The sequence below is a fragment of the Strix aluco genome, chromosome 2 (genome assembly GCF_031877795.1).
Source record: "Strix aluco isolate bStrAlu1 chromosome 2, bStrAlu1.hap1, whole genome shotgun sequence".
NCBI lineage: Eukaryota > Metazoa > Chordata > Aves > Strigiformes > Strigidae > Strix > Strix aluco.
The window spans coordinates 26814669-26832081 of NC_133932.1; the positions used below are offsets into that span (position 1 = coordinate 26814669).

Consider the following 17413-nt stretch of genomic DNA (forward strand, 5'->3'; position numbering starts at 1 on the left):
AACTTTTAGCAGATTGTTAGCTTGGCACCCTAGTTAGCAGTCTCAGGAGAAAGAGATCAAAGACTATCTGGGGATGTAAAAAAAACCACCCTCCAACTCATATTTCTTAAGGAAGTTAAGGACCAAAGCTAGTGTGAATTACATGAAGTTACCACTCCATGCCTGGGGTGAGAAAAAAAAATACACGTTAATAAACTTCTTCCCAAGTTCAGGGGCAGAACTCATACCTTTCAAGTGTCAATGCTGGACTTTTCTGAATCTGCTTTTCACTCCACCCTGCCAAAAATAAATACAGTATAATCAGGATGCAGAAACTTATAGTGGAAAACAATTTTATTTCTACTGTAGCAGGAAAGTCATTCTGTTAATTCAGTACTCGCTCATGAAAGGGAGATTGTCTTACTTCTTAACTAGGTATCAACAGAATGAGTTTTCCCCTGAAGTTGATTATACTTGTGGTCAAGTGTGACAGTATCCGAGCTTGACCAGTGAAACCAAGCTGGGCAGGCTGGTAAAGGTAACGTGTCAGGAGAGAGGGGATAGGTCTCCCTGCCTGGTTAATGCTATCCACTTTGTCAAAAAAAGTTGTCATCAGGGGATTATCTTTATTCTGACACTCCTGCTATCCATTTACCCATGATGACTTAAAAAGATAAATAAATAACAAGCCAACACCACACAATACGCCCCTGACATTGCATTCTGCTTTTCTAAAACCTTGTCTTTTGCCACTACTATCCTTAAGTTACTCTCAATTAAGTCTTCGCTCAGCTCCCTACATCTACAACCCGTACTTCTGTAACATTACCAACATCCAAGGACCCTTCTGCATACACAAAACACAGCTGTTACTGTAATCCTTCCCCTCAAGACACTCTGACCATATAACCCTTTACTTCAAGTATTCAATTGTTTTTCTCTTGCTCTAGATTAAGTTTAAAATTTCTCATCCGAGCTCTACAGACATTAATAACTCTTTCATTTCTACCCACATAGCCTAACCACTTATTGTGTCCTTCTTCCTTACCCTTTTGTTTCCACAAACACTCCTTTTTACTGTAATACTCAGGCACCTCTCACACAGGAAATTCCATTATGCTTCTGCACTGCTCCCAAGGCGAAGATCATCTACACTCTGGAGGCTATTTCTTCCTCTCCTCCAACAGTAAATCACCATAGCAAAAATTAATCCAAATCCACCAAAATACCTCCTGCAAAACCACAAGCCAAAACACAAGTGATGTATGTTGCTTGCCTTTCCTCACAGATTTACACAGTACTGTTTATTCCCTTTCCCTCGTCATGGCCTATATGAAGTTTAAAACAAATCTATCTGCACCTGTGAGATGCTGAGTACATATATAATATGTGTTCTGCTGGACAACAGTTAAATGAAACCCTAGAGCAACACTGGCCTCCAAAATAAGTGTTTCCTTTCCTCTTACAAAAGAAAAAAATGCATTTATTCTTTTTGCAGTACAACAATACAGTTTTCACCTGATACCTTTCTTTTACTACCTATGATTGGAGGGGAAGTAAAGATCAACAGAACACAAAGATTAATGATATGGAGAAGAGGGTACAGAAGGGCTAAAATATAGCATCGAAGGGCTCCCCTTCTCTTGAGCTGCTGCTATTAAAAATCTAGTGAAAGCTCCTTCCCTTCCCTGGCTGATACAATGACAATATCCCTACCCCACTGCAATCTGTTTTCACTTCAGAGGGTACCGACAGAAAAAAAGACCAGAGAAGGAAAGGAAATACCTCTCCTAGGAAAACTTATTTTGAGTCACAACATTTATATTTTTATTTTTAATCATGACAGCAAATAGTGCCAAAGATGACATGAATAAGGAAACTTTTGAGGAGGAAGTTAAAGGGAGAGAAAGTACCTGTCCCATGGACTGGTTAAACATAAACCCTGACCTCTGTCAGTGAAACAAAGAAAGCTTTCTGTGTCTCAGCTGCCTTAATGAGATAACCTTCTGAGCCCAAAGAGCAGACTTAGTTATTCAAGTCCTCCACTTTTTTGAACATAATTTCTCCTACTACTCCTCAAATCATAGGGTTTTGATTTACTGGATCTACCTCTGATGTCAGTTTTATCACAAGTAAAACTGAACCCCTCCTTCCAAAGTCCTTTTGGTATCTCTCCACTAAGTAACGTAACCCAGAGCTTGCTTGTAGCACTTCTGAAGGTGAACAGTTTGGCTTACCAAGAATAACCGAGATGCAAATTCCACTTGCCTTCTTTATAAGCTGTCACGTTTATGAGAGCAAGTCTGTCTGTGCTTGACATTTGCTGGGAAACACTGCATGGCATCATTTCTATTGTAAAACATTTTATATTCCCATAAATTCAGACTACAACCCCAAAGTGCTTACAAACTAAAATAAGATACAGGAATAGCTAAGCAGAAAGGAAGGGCTGTAGAGGAAAAAGTAGGTTTCAGGAAGAAAAGCATCAATGGCAGGTGAAGACAGTGGGGCTGTCTAAGCTGCCTGGGACTGTCTCACGAGAGTAAAGTCCCGACAAGTAAGAAAAAGAAGAGCAGAAACAAGATTATGTAGGATACTGCACACTGTAAAAGTATACAAGCAACCTGCTTCATTAAAATATCAAGCCAGAGGTGAAATTCTAGATGGTGTGGTTCCTAAAACATCAGCTGTGTTTCTCCACCATTGTAGGAAGTCTTTCCACTGAACTGCAATAAACAACATGTTACAATGCATATTATTTTACTGTGATCTTGACCAATGGAACAAGAGGGAGGACTGGAAGATGTAAAACATCTTGACTCTAATAATCTGTTGTTCAGAAAGGGGCAGGAGGGAGGGAAGGAGAAAAATCAGTAAGTTACTCTCTATCCATCACCATTCAGGCCAAAAGCTCCACTTATGGGGGGGGGGGGGGGGGGGGGGGGGGCAGTATGTGTAAGATTCCAAAATGAAAATAGACTAAACTATTCTTGTAAATCCCTTCTATGTATGAGAAGCAAGGTGTGCACTGAATATAAATTATTTTTGTTGGCTGCCTGCTAAGACATGAATGCCTCTAAAGAACATGGAATAACAGCCTCCTTTTCGCTAATACATCTGAACATAACACATTACTGAGAGCACCTTTCTCAAGTTTTCCATGAATTCTTGTATTCACATTTAATTACCTTATTTTAAAGCAAATGGATATTTTCCAATAAACAACATGATTCACTTTCCTCACAGGTATCAATCATAAGAAAGGTAATAGTATTTATGACAGTTTTCCTAATGCACATCCAAAAAATCCAGACTATTTGATAGGGATATGTAACCAAAAATCTTTGCTGCTTTCGGTACTGCCACTGAAACCTCTCTTGTTTAACAATCCTCTTTCTTTGATTGGCAAATCTGATTACAAGTTTAATTTTTGCATAGTAAAGCTCATCTAGCCATTTTTTGATTTCAAATTGGTTTGCACTCCATCATGACTAGCTGAATGCCACAAAAACCTTTGACATCGTGACCTCATAAATTGTGGAGAACAGAAGAAATGCTCTTAGAAGCAGGGAACTGTTGATAAGAGACTTTTTCCTCCGTTGACTGTACTCTGTCAGCTGTAACTATGTGCAGGAGTCCATACTTGCAAATTACACAAAACATGCATCTGAACTACCCTTCCATGAAATTATTTTCTTTGTTAAAATGATAGTCACAGGTAGAAAAGCTGAGAAGAGGAAAATGTCTGAAGTTGACCAAGCACCCTGTTTTCCTTCGATGCAACATACCACCACCATTTAAAAACTCCATTATTTAAAAAAAAAAAAAAACACAAAAAAAACCCACACAGACCTTGATGTACTCCACCACTAAGCTGCAGTCAGTAGTCAACATTTCTAACTACAGAAGAGATTTTCATAGGACTATCCATCCACTACATGAATCTGGAAAAGAAAATCTCAAACTATTTTGGACTTGCATGAACTACAGAATTCAATTACATATTACTTACACATAAAGTGAGGTCATAAAAAAACCCACCCACAAACAAATTACAAGTAAGAGGCATTTCAGTTACCAAAGACCTATTTCAATTGGACATCTAAATATCTGATGTTAGATGACTGTTGCTCTTACAGACTGATCATAGCAATTTCACTCCTTCGTTGTTTACCAGGAGCTCTCATTATGTGCACTATGCAGGGCTAAACCACATTGGAAGCTACTGGGCACTGTCAAAATTTCCAGAAAAAAAGTTATTCTATCTTTGAACAAAACAGAACACTTTACAAACATCAATGTACATATCACAGCAGTCCTTTGGAATACTACCACTCTACACATGAGGAACAGCAAGCACAGAGGAAGATAAGCAACTTGCCCATAGTCACATTAAGTCCATATCCATAGCAAAGGAAGGAAGTTTTTTCTACATCTCAGTTTGGCCCTTTAATTACAAGATATTCTGTTTCTACAGTTTGTGGATGGCGCTGTTGTTTGTTTGTGTTTTTTTCCTACTGGTGAAACAAACCAACAACGGAGTACACTAAACTTGAGGAAACAATGGGGCTTAGTAAAGGAATAGGACTTGCACACCACAGTAAATGACTTTATCTTCCAAAATAAGAAAAAATTACCAGCACTGCCGTCACCCTTAAGGGAAGATGTATGTCAGTTAAATACCGTCAACACCGGTTTTTCACTATACCTGCTGAAATAACGTTCTCTCCAAGAAAACAACCGTGTCAGTACTGAAAAGATGAATGATGGCATTAAGATCAAAAACATAATTCCACCAACTTTTCCTATTTCTCAGAGATCTGCCATCCTGAAACGGTCCTAATGAGCTGGGCAAGCACTGTTTAGTTGACTGGAGCTGGAAGGACCACTGCACAGGAGCAGCAGATAGAGTTTTGCAGCAGTGGCTCTTCTGATCCACTGACCACTTTCAGTCTCTTTCCTAACAGAGAACAATAAAGACCTTTTTCTCCTGAAGCAAGGATCTTTCATAGACAAGTATGTATAAACGTGTACACGCATATCTAAGCATTTCATTCCCAAACAGGTCAATCTATTTCCTTGCTTTAGAAAGCTGTCAGAATCTGCTTTTTTACCAGCCTAATTCAGCTGCAATACATTCACAGCACTGAATTGCTCAGATAAACTAGAAAACAGGATGTGCGTTCATCCACAGGTACAGCAATATATAAAACAGGACTCTGGCAGTCCATGCTAGAAGCAGAGCTATGAAGGAAAGGTGACTGAAAGTGCAGTAGCAAGTGAATCCAGAGAGGCAGCTTTTTAAGTGCTCAGTGGTTCCCCGGCTCTGGAACCCTGAATTACAGCAAGCCTGACTGAGCATCCTCTGAAAGTTGCACCAGTAACTAGAACTAAGCCTGCAGAAACGAGTTTGCCTCCCATTTAAACAGAGCCAAAAAGCACAGGAAGAATATTAACATTTCTCCTGATGAGTTCTCACAAACTCAAATTACAGCTTCAGAAGCTGGAAGCTTCCAAATTGACCAAGCTCACTAAATAACTTAGTTCCTATACCTCCTCATTTGTAGAACTTGCAGATACCTGCCACACATACTCTGTAACAGAGCGAGAGAAAATAGATCAAGTGACTGCTATTGGCTTTACAGAACAGGTAAGTCTGGGAGGAAGGGAAGTATCCCAAACCTTTGAACTGCTAATAGTCAGTGCCACCTACGGTTGATGTAGCAGAAGCAAACATCCAAACAAAGGAAAAAAAAAAAAATAAAAGGTGTTTGAAACTTTTAACAAGCCGCAGGTTTTTCAAATGGCATCAGGAGAACAGATTAGACATAATGTTGCGTACTCTAGATCATTTTCCACGATTTCAATAGGCAGTCGTGCCAGTACCCAAAGCAGGTCCCAGTTCTTTCTATGATTTTACAAGAACATCTTAAAAACACACAGAAACTTTTAAGCGCAGCTTTCCACTTTCTTATCTTACCACACTTGCCCCTTCAAGTAAGACTGATCATGTTTTTATTAGTGAGTCATTCAATCCAATTCTTCTGCTGCAGATGCTTTGTCTGGTGGTCGGGAAAAAGATGCCAGAGCTTATTTCATCAGGCCTTGTAAAATCCTCCCCCATCACCCCAACAGAGTAACAGCAACACTTTTAATTTTCAGGGAAAGTTAACGACACAACAGACAAAATAATTCCCTCCAGAGGTTTTGCAGCAGTTTCAGTTCAGTACACAAGGCCATTAATTACACAACTGCCTTTAGCATTAGCAGGAATTTGGTAGCTACAGCACTGGTTGAGTTAAGGCTGCCTGCAATAACTGCACACACACACAAAAAAAAAAAATCTATTTACTTACAGAAGTTATGCAACACCCCAACTTCCTCTTTTCTTTACTATGGTAAAGCATGATAACAGAAGGAAAGGGGGTGGAGGTGAGGAACAGGCATTTCACAATCTCAAGCAGGGCATAGCTACCTTTCAAAAACATACCTAAACTGGAATTTGCATCTAAAATCTGCCCAAACTGATCATGCACTCAAGCACAACTCTTACTTAAAACTTTGTATTTCGAGAGGAAAGGCAGTGTTACACAGTTAACCAATGCTGGAATCAACCACATGCCTCCAATGTAACAATTTTTTTTAAAATCAGATTAATTTTATTTGGTTGGTTTTTGGGGGCTTTGTTTGGTTCCCCCTCGCCCCCAAATACAGTAGTCCACTCCAGGCACAGTTGCATTCCAAAATTTTCATCAAGAGTTTAGTGTTATCAGGCATGCTCCTTCAGTAAAGATGGCAGTAAGAGTTTTAATTCTGCAAACATTCTTCTACTTTCCATTTAAAAAAAAAAAAAGAAAACCAAGAAAATCACGCTACCCAAGCTGATATATTCCATGGCATTAGGAAAACTTAGATATCAAAAACACACACTCATCAGTCCTCTTTTAACTGTAACCTAAAGACTCTACATCACATTTCTATTGATACACTAACAATTGGGGGAAAAAAAAAAAAACACAAACACCACACAATTGAACAAAACCAAACCAAAACAAAACAAAACCCCCACAACTCCCAGAACTGGCTCTACTCAAAAGAGGAATTATAAGAAGTCTCAAAGCAGTCACAGCAATCTTGACTGTTAAAATGTTTTCAAGGACTTGGATTTAATCACATGTCATTTTCTTTTCCTCTAATCATTTATTTAAAGTCATAGGTTGAATTATTTATGAACAAAAGTTAATTGCATTGAAATGCAGTATTGCCCTGTATTTATCTTACACCTTCTTCAGAACTCAACTGCCTACCACTAACTGGTTAAAATCTACAAAAAGTCAATACATAATTTAAGATAAGATTTAACCATTTCTGAAGTATTGCTGCAATTAACTTTCAAAATCATCTAGGATATGGTCAAGTCCCTTGATCTTGCATTCTGCCGTGTAAAACGTGCAACTGTTTTTCCCGACTTTTGTTAACATTACAACTTGTTTTTATATTTCAAAAAAAATCCAGGGGGAAGACTAACTCACAAAATATTTGCTTTGAATAATAAGTTTTCACTCATTAGTTGTAATTAAAGTCATCATTATCTGAGTACAAACAATCACGTCACATAGCCTCCCTATCCAGGGTTCTTCGAAATTTTCTCAGCTGTCAAAGGATCTCAAAGATCAACGACTTGCATGCACAAGGGTGTATTCACACTCTTTGCAAGGTGTAAAATGTAAGCTCAAGCATACACTCATATAAATATACTGCACATCTATAAAGTGTTAATCTTAAATCAGCAAGGCCATATGACAGAAGTAACTATTACAGTGCATGCCTGCCTCAGCATACAGCGTTTTCCAAGTCCCTCATTTCCTTAAAGCAACTCATTTACTCGTAACCTGCCAGGACAAAGAGTAGAGAGAGGATTTTGCAAATACCTCTGTGGTTTGTGCATGGTGATAACACACCAGGAAAGATGGATTTTCATTTTCTCATCAAGTTATTAGATTAGGTTTACATGCAGATTTAAATGCCCAGGAGGAGTCTGCCACCTGTCCTAAACTTAATTAGTCAGGAACGTCTGCATGACAAGAGCAGATACTTCAGATGTTTTGGAGTGACCACAAGCAAACATCCAAATAATCACCAACACAACTTCAGTGGTGCCAAGAACGAATCACTAAGCACAGCTCTCTCTGAAACAGCCTGAATTTATTAATGGAGTGCTTCATACTTCCCATCAAACACACAACTGACATCAGCTGAGTATCTATAAAACCAGAGAATCAACTGTGTAAAGTCAGCAACTGAGTTAAGGAAATGAAGAGCACTAGCTTTCTCATTAGAATATGGGTGCATAGTTACACATTGGGGTGGGGGGGAAGGGAGGGAGGGGAGACATGAAGGCTCAAATCCTCTAAGACTTTTCCTCAGCTTTGTTCTTGTTCTGTTTATCATAGCAGCACATCTAAGATTTTCATATTTTCATACCTCCCTTCACATACCCGCCCTCACATGTCGGACCAGTGCAGCAGATTAAAAACTAGGAAAAAAACCCCACATTTTCATTTAAAGAGGCAAACACATCCATGTTCAAGTATATTTCACATTTATCATCTTGCTAAAAGCTAAAGCAAAACCCCCTTAAAATGTTAATTAGCGTTTTATCTGTGTAGGTACATAGCAACTACTGACAGAGATGTCAGTAACTGAATATAATACAGAGAATTCAGTTATCCATCTCCTTACGTTGCCATTGGCACATACAATAAATTTGTCTCATTAGCAGGGGCTACTTAGTTCATTGTAGTAAACAAAGCTGCCGATACGACAGCCTCGCACTCTTTTCATTCATTCACATATTTTTCTTTACTTAGACTTCTAGCATGTGCCATAGAAGAGCTGAATGTTAAACATTCCTGGAGTGTCACAATATGTAATACAATAAAACAGATTACAACCATACCTTTCTTTCACAGCAGTGGTGCCAAGCACAGGTACACTGTAGCAATCAATTTGTTCTGCAGACAGTAAGGCTTTCATAGAATACTAATGCAAAATCTCTTTTCTTTCTCCTTCGATTTGACTCCCCAATGCCCGGGTCCCGACCAATACAAGGAGGAGGGCAGAATGTCTTCTGCTGAGATAACCACAACTACTAATCAAGTATACGTGTACAAGGGCACAGGATTAAACCTCCACCAGGCTTGACTCGGGCACTGAGAGCAGCTAAACACATGCACAGCAAGGTCAAAATTAAACACACACACACACACACACGCGCGCGCGCATCTACTTGAGTGAACTAATTTATCACACTTTACCACTGACGGCTTTTTACCTCAGGGGAGTAAAATTACATCCTAGTGAACTGACGAGGTTCAGACACAACAGCTTCCAACAACAAATCAGATCCCACAGAAATGGGAACCGAGCTCTGAGGTGAACACCCCTCTCCCAGCTTCACAGGCTGTTTCAGAAACTCGGTGCATGCCGCGCGTGTCTCTACGTGTGTGCATGTGCACACGTGTGCACACAGGCATGTGTGCAAGGCGCACCATTAAGCATCAGCTAAAACAGAACGACAGTGTTAAAGTTCAAAAACAGGCACTAACTCCCTTCGAGAGACTTTTCTTTTTGATTGTATTTATCTTTAGCTCTTAACATAATCAATCTATCAAGTCTAATTACTCCAGAAGAAAGCATTTTATTATTGTCTAACATAGCAAATGTCAAACAAGCTGTTCATTTACCTTGAAGTTTATTAGCATAGAAATGCAACATGAAGATGCTCTCAAAATATTGTCACTTGTATTCACAACATTTTCAAAAACCCACTTAGCAGGTTTTTATTGCCTGGCATAGCTGGATACTGTATTAGTTCTTAAAAGAGGCACAGCATTATCTTAACTATATTGCCCTTGAGCTAAAATAAGATTTTTTCTTTAATTGTTCAATTTATATTTAACTTTTCTCTTTGGTTCTTTTTATTCAAACACTTCTCCCACGTTCTGGTCAGCTGTACGTATGTGGAGACATCTGTTTTCATAAAGGTTCATACACGTGCATTTCAAGTAGGAGTGAAAAGTGAAATGCTGAAATTCAAAAGCACGGATTTTTCCCCCCCCTCCTTAAGTTCTGCCCCGTCATGCATCCTTCCTGGCATTTTCCTTACAGTACATGCAGATGTACATTTTAACAAAAACATCGAGACAAACACTATAAATTACAGTCGGCGGGGTTTTAACAACACTGCTTTTGCCTGTGATCTGTATGGAGAAGAAAACACTGTACAAATACTCCCCAAAATAAGCCCAAAAATAACGTTTGGCACTTCACCTAGAATAAATTAGCAAAATATTTTTGAAACATCAGTGGCTTTCCAGAGACACCAGGAAAAAGCAGCATTAATCAATACTGATGAGTTTGTCCTTGACATACTGACCGTGTCATCGGGCTATTGTCATGTGATATCATGTCATTTCCCCACCTGGCTCATGACCTTGTCCTTTAAATGACCCAAAGCTTCCCTCAAGTAGCAGGAGGCCCCTCCCCGCTGTCTCAGCAAGGTCGAACGGGTCAGCGTGTCCTCATCTATAATCCACCACCATTTGTCAGCAGGGAGGCTGGAGGAGGCAGGCTTGCTACAAGGGGAGAATGCCCAATTAGGCAGCTGTCACACAAAGCATAGGCTGCAAAATTATCCCCTGTCAAAAGAAAGAGCAGCTGCGGGTGCCAATTACAGCAACCTTTCAACCCTTTAGGTACTGGAAACTACACAGAAGTAAATGAAGTACAATTAGTGATAACAAATCGATGAATTAGGACAGTAAATTAGAAATTACTAGCAGGTGAGCTTAGGTCTCCCATAATATTAAGGGCACGGCACACCCCAGGCAAGGGCAGGAATGTACAGATTTCACAGAACAGATCAGTTTCATCCTATCCATCTTTCTTGCGTGGAGCCTGTTTTCCTCCATCGTTTTCTTCTCACAAGCCTTGTCCAAGCCAGATAGAGCAGGTAAAGCAAAAAAAGCAGCCCAAAGAGGAAAGAAGTTGTAGTGCTCGATCTTTCCTCTTTATCCTGGCAAGCGCAGTTTCCTCCTTTCTCACAAGGAGGTCCTCAGAGCCAGCACCACCTCTCTCTAGTAAGCATATTCCATTTCAGCCCGACATTTGACATTTGCTGTGCCTCATGTTCCAGCCGAACAAGATTTACTCCAGAAAAAAACAAACAAAACAAGAACCAAAACAACAAGAAGCGATAAACTCTCAGCAAATTTTATGTCATTTACACTTGAAACACGTAAATCTGAGTTATGTGTTAAGACTTTTGACTACAGGGGGAAGACTTATTCACATTTCAGTTCTCTGATGCATCATGCAGCGGCATCTCTGAGCATACATATAGCCCTAAGTTTGCCAGCAAAGTTTCTATTCAATGTGTTTTGTTTTGGTTTTTTTTTTTTCCCCTTTTTTCCCCTTGGTGAACAACTTCCAAATATTTTTTTTCCCCTCACTGTTTTCTTAAGCAGCCAACCTGAAAAGTTACTGTGTGCTGGTACCAAAAGGCTGCCCACAGGCACCTCGGGCTGTGCATTCACGAGGCAACCACAGAAGGGTGGTCATCTTACTGGCCCCCAGGCATTTACAGAACAAGAAGTCTAGAAAACAAACAAAGTGGGGGAAGGATAAGATTAAAAGGATGGAGAATTAACATACAACCACCCCAAGCCATGGTTAAAGACAGCTGTACCACTGCCTTTACATTTAGGTGTTTTGATCAAAAGAAACAAAAATCTGAGGAGCAAAATACAAATTCCAAGATGCCTCCTACAGTCAGCCTTTCCAGGCAGCTCACAGTAATTTCAAACTATGCAAAGTTGCCATTTATCCCGTCAATTCCCTCCTTTCATTCCCCACTCCCTAATCTCAAATCCACCTTCTCTATATTCTTATGCCTTACAACCATGTTGAGTACCAAGGACAGTAGTCCAGATTTCTCCCAGCATCAGTTCTGAAATAATAGCTGTTTACTTGCACTGTAATTCATACATGTACTCACACAAACACAAGTATATTTATGCCAATACATTCACCAAAATATGAAATGTGGTAGAAATTAAGTCACTGATCTCCAAGAAGCAATTTCCTATGGCTATCACTGGATCTCTATCCAGCATGGAATTTCATTGTTTAAGAAAAAAAAAAAACAAAACCTGCTTTCAGAACTCCGATAAAACATAATACAACCCTAACTACAAATAGATGTAAAAATGTTCATTTAACAGCAGTTGCAATAATGCTCATCAAGTTTGACATTTCCTTTTGAGTAGCATATGGAAACCGTAGAGTACTGAAAGAGTTAATGTGTTTAGAATTCAGTTTCCATCATACTTGGGTGACTATCTCTTTAAATAATTTAAATCCTCTCCATCAACTACAAAGCTGTTTTGAAGCCATTTAGCTTTGTTCTTTACATGTGTTCTAATTAAGAAATGACCTTGTCATCACACACACCAGAAATCCTGGATTATTTCCTGCAGCAAAAATCTACGAAGCCAGGAAAAAAAAAAAAAAAAAAAAAAAGACGAGAAAAAGAAAAAAAAATACACACTTCTTCCTTTAGTGAGGAACTGAGGAAGTTGTTGGTTGGCTGAATGCTGAAGCAGTTTCACCGCATAATTTCTGTGTGTGTGTGCGCTGCTGAATGTCACGGGGCGGGTTAGCGCGACCTTGAGCCGCCCCAGCAGCACAGCGAGGGTCGCGATGCCTGCGGGCGCCCTTGTACTGGATTTGCAAGACAAAAACCTTCAAACTGGCTGAAGGACATCTTAAATCTCTTCAAAGGTTTTCCGAACTAATCTGGGCTGCTCTTAGCCGGATCTGTGCCAGCCAGAGAGGCAAAATTAAAAACAAGGTCTTTGACAGGATGTTGTCTCCTCTTAACCCCTCCGGCGCCGCGGGGCCGCTCCCGCAGGCCGCGGGGAGGAGCGCGGCTCCCCCGCAGCACGCTTTCGTAACGGCCTTATGTAAGCAGAGCCTTACTGCTCCTAACGCCGAGCGTTCAGCCGGCTCCCGCACCAACAGCCACCCCCCCACCCCCCCAAACTTCAACCGCCGCTCTCCCCAGGGGCGTTACGCGCCGCGCCACAGCACCGCGGGGACCCGCCCCGCCCCCGCGCGCTGCCGGCGGGAGCGGGTGAGGGGGGGGATGTGTGTGTGGGGGTGCGTGTGTGCTCGGCGCCTCACCGTCCCAGCCCCCTCAAATACTGGGGGTGAAGATTGTTTTTCTGAGTGCAACTGGCAGCACCCACCACGGTACGGTGTGTGTTAAGGCAAGGCAGGTACGAGGAGGAGGGTCGGGAACGTGCAGAGGGGCTGCTTTTGGCGGGCACCAGGCATGTTTTATGAGGAAAAAAAAAAAAAAAAAAAAAAATCAAAAAGTGTCCATGCCTCATCTCAAGCTGTGATTTCCTCCTCAGTCATCCTGAGCCAAGGAGGAAGCAGAGGAGAGGAGATTACTATGTGACAGGCCTACCAAGAGTTTGAGGGCATGACTGTCTGCACTGGGGAAACAAAAATAAATAAATTAATCGCCCAGCCTGCCTGCTTTTGACTGCTCATCATCTGACAAGTGACACAGAGGCTTTCTAAAAACTTGAGCAAGCGCACAGAGATCACCTCTAGGAAAGGCCCTAGGAACACATGGTTACTCTATGAAACCACAAATTTACCCAATGGATTTAGCAGCAGTATTCAAATGCAACTATCAGCACATCAAAGGGACAGATGCTTTCTTCAGAAACACTTGCACGCAGAACCTCCAACTTCACTAGGAGTTCGCCAACTAGGAGTAGCCTTCTGTATGCTTAGTTAGAAAGTAACATGGATTCCCACATCTGAAAGCAGAGAAAAATCATCACCACCCCCCCTCATCTGTTTTAGTGCCGGTGTTATTGGTCAGATTAAATTACCAAATTTCTACAGGAAAAAAAAAAATAAATACAAATGAGCTAAAACAACTTCAGCTTAATCAAGAGGAGCCAGCATCGCACTTCAGAACTGTCTTTTACTATTTCTAGGATATCAGCCAGGCAAGTCCTTGAGAAGAGGAAGAAGGAGCCACTCATACCAGCAGAGGGTGTTGTGATTCTTCTCTGGGTGAACTCCGAGGGCTTCGTTTAGTCTGGTTTTGTACAGTCATTTTTTAAGTACTATAGTCTATTAGCCAGGAACAAAAACAGATTTAAGTTTACTGAAGGAGGACACGGCTTTGGCAGTTGTCACAATTGCTGACACTACCCTCCACCTACCACTAAAACAGATTCACTCCCTCACTCTCAAGAACCACAGCTCTTCTCACAAAATACCCTCCTTGTTCGAAGGCTTTCACCATTTTAAGCGTTAGTTTTCAGTAATACCAGCGATGGTGCCTTCTGTGTCAGCAGACAGAGGAGGAACTCACACCATACAGATGCTTTTCCACAGACCTACCAAGCTTTCCGAGAATGTCACAATTGGACAGAGGGCCACAGCATTCCCACACCACCTGGATGTCAGGCCCCTGTGATTACTCAGAGTGGTGCCTCAAAGCTCGCTCTGCCCTACAGCCCCGGCAGGCCTCTGCTGCACGGCTGTAGCAGAGCGGGAGGCTGAGCAGATCTACACATGTGGGTTCATTGAGCTTTCTGCACAAGCATGTCCTTTTTGTGGCCTTTGAATGACAGGGTGTCATCCAGGCAGCCAACTCTGTTTTTAAAAAAAAAAAAAGTATGGTCACTTACCCTATTACACAATTATTGCAGTATAGGTTCTACACCATGTTTCCTAGAAAATTGTCCCGTTTACCCCAGAGTTACCAGTAAAAGGGGTTAGGAGAGACCAGTGTAAGTAGTTCATGTTAGCCTAGCAGAAAATACTAAGAAGTATTTTCATGGTATGCACAGCTGGCCATACAACATCTGCAGTTTAAGTTTCTCCAACATGTAAGATGACAAAAATATATTATGGGTTTTCCAAACAGCAAGTGGTGTGAAAACCCCCAAAACAAAAACAAAGACCTCGTGCTGCAATGTTCCAGCTGAGCAGGGTGATTTAAAGACACAAGGAAAGCTTTCAAGCCAGGTAGTAGTTGCTGCCAAGTATGGGACACATTGTGTGGCCCTGCCAAAAGTAGAAGCCAAAACCCAAAAATACAAATTAACTGCTTTCTTCCAGGGCCACAACAGTCCAGTGAAAACTTTCCAAATCAGGCTGTACTAAGAACATCAGACAGAAGCAGCGAGTGCAGTTACTCAGGACATACCCACGACTGAAAAGCTACAGCAGCAACCCGCACGCCCACGCACCCAGAACACAGCCATCGTGACAACATCTGTGAAGTCGGACATTCATTCATTGCTAACCATCTAATAAAAATGGTCTTTGCAGCTACAATTTCTCATGGCTGGCAAGTGCAGAGAGGGAGGTTGTTCTCTATCCGCTTGGCTCCCTACACAGGCGTGCTTGCACAAACACATGCAAGCCCTGTAATGGATAGGACGAGCATTTTACAACCCATCCAAGTACAGGTTGTCCGTGCAACCTTAATTCTGACATTTTCCAACTGCTGATTCTGACTATACAATGTTAATGTTCTTCAAGCGTAAGGCAGTTATTTCGTATGCACTGTACCTCTGTGCAGCAAGAAATATGGATAAAGATGGTGGAATTTAATATAATGTATTCTCTTCCCACCTGGACCCCATTATTAAACGAAACCATACCTGCTAAAGCAAAGATGCTATTGACAAAAACATTCTCTTGGGAGCAAATGCAGATACTCCCATCAGTACCAGTATTAACAAGGAACAGTTGAAAAACTGCCCTGAGACCACGTCATCCTAGGCTGCTGACCTAACTTCCCAGCAGCACCCAAAGCCGCCCTTGGTGTAGCACTGCACGTGCGAATTTTTGAGAGACAAGAGTTGTAAATTATGATTCCCATTATTATATCTTCTGTTATGCTGTTTATGAGATAGCTATAATGTAAAGCAATGACAATTTTTTTTTATAAGTGCAAATTAGGTAAGGGAGGCTACTTATTTTATGCAACTTGACTAAATGGAAAATTTGAGAAATTGTTCTTTATAGCGCGAATATACTAATATATTAGTAATACTAATATAGTAAAACCAAGTATGCTTTCATTAAATGTATCACCAGATACAAGCTAAGTACTGAAATAAGAGATAAAATGTTAGCACAGATAAAACCTAAAATGGTTATAAAGAAAAAGAAAAACATAGCTGAAAAATGAAGATGAATACTATTATGAAGTGTTAGGTGCATCTACTTAATTGTCCATATGAATTCTACCCATCTTAACTAAAGCCCCAGAAACTAGATGTACAGAAGCAAAAGGTAGAGAAGCTTTATTATCAGCATATTAGTTTCAAGTATAATTAATATAGCTAGCATTCTTACACTAGTATGCAATATATTAGTTGTACTAGCATATAAGAAATTAATATTATAACTAGCACTTAAGAGTAACAGTTAAGGGCAAGAAGTACTGAATAAAGTAGATTAAAGCAATCAAATATAGCGATTCTTTCCATACCCCTGGAGGGGGTGGGGTGGGGGTGTAGTCTTAACAGATTATTAGCATTTATACTGTTACAAAGGAAATAACTCTATTCTACTGAGATCTCAATTAATACCCAGGGATCTTCTGCATCTTGCTAGTAAAACCAGACTCTTAATTTAGGGTCTCCTAACAACTCTCAAATACTCACAGCAACAATCTTCTGCAGATTTTTTGCCAAAAGCAGTAACTTCCAAACCTGGGGACACCTCTCCACAAGGTGCATCTCAAAAAAGTGAGGCTGAATACTTGCACAGACTCATTCTGGGGGGTTAACTTCCTGCTTCAGCCATCTCAGATACCCATCTAAGGACATTACGAACACTTCATATTACATACACTCATGAATATGGTTTATTCTAGTATTTAACTTCTGTCCTGATCAGGAATTACACAAGCATTCGCAGAAGAATAAGGACCGTATCCATGTTAGAGATTAAGTATGTTTTGCTGAATCAGGGCGCTGAACCTTAATGCAGGTTTTTCTCATTGCTGTGCCAGTTTATTTTATTCAGTACAAAGCCACCAACAACCTTTGAGTTCTTCTGCTCAAGGTCATTTTTAACATTCACAAGCACAGCTTTTTGACTGTCTGCAGAGCAGAGAATTTTTTTTAAAGTGCATTTCAGAGCAAGTGATGTCTAGAAACATCTTTAAATGGTGAAAAACATCCTTTAAAGTTGCCTTAATCAGTTGTCTCTTAATAATTCTACTTGGCTACCTTTATTACCGAAGGCTCTAATTTAGCTTTCAGTCTCTGCAGCCACCTGTATCTGGAAGGTATAAACACGATGTAAAAATCGGTTTCAACTT

At 40.6% G+C, this 17413-nt stretch overlaps 1 protein-coding gene across 5 annotated transcripts in view; it reads right to left on the reverse strand.

Annotated features, from left to right (window-relative positions):
• Positions 1–17413, reverse strand: part of NRIP1 (nuclear receptor interacting protein 1) — a 78998-nt gene that overhangs the window by 23933 nt on the left and 37652 nt on the right. The window contains exons 1-2 of one of the 5 annotated variants that reach the window (XM_074813670.1): positions 5960–6059; positions 228–276 (exon numbers count right to left, since the gene is read on the reverse strand). The exons of 3 other annotated variants lie outside the window; for them this stretch is intronic. The gene's annotated coding sequence lies outside the window, so the exon portion shown is untranslated. Of the gene's footprint in view, positions 1–227; positions 277–5959; positions 6060–17413 lie in introns of those variants that run through there. One more of the 5 variants, XM_074813651.1, reaches the window with a different exon arrangement.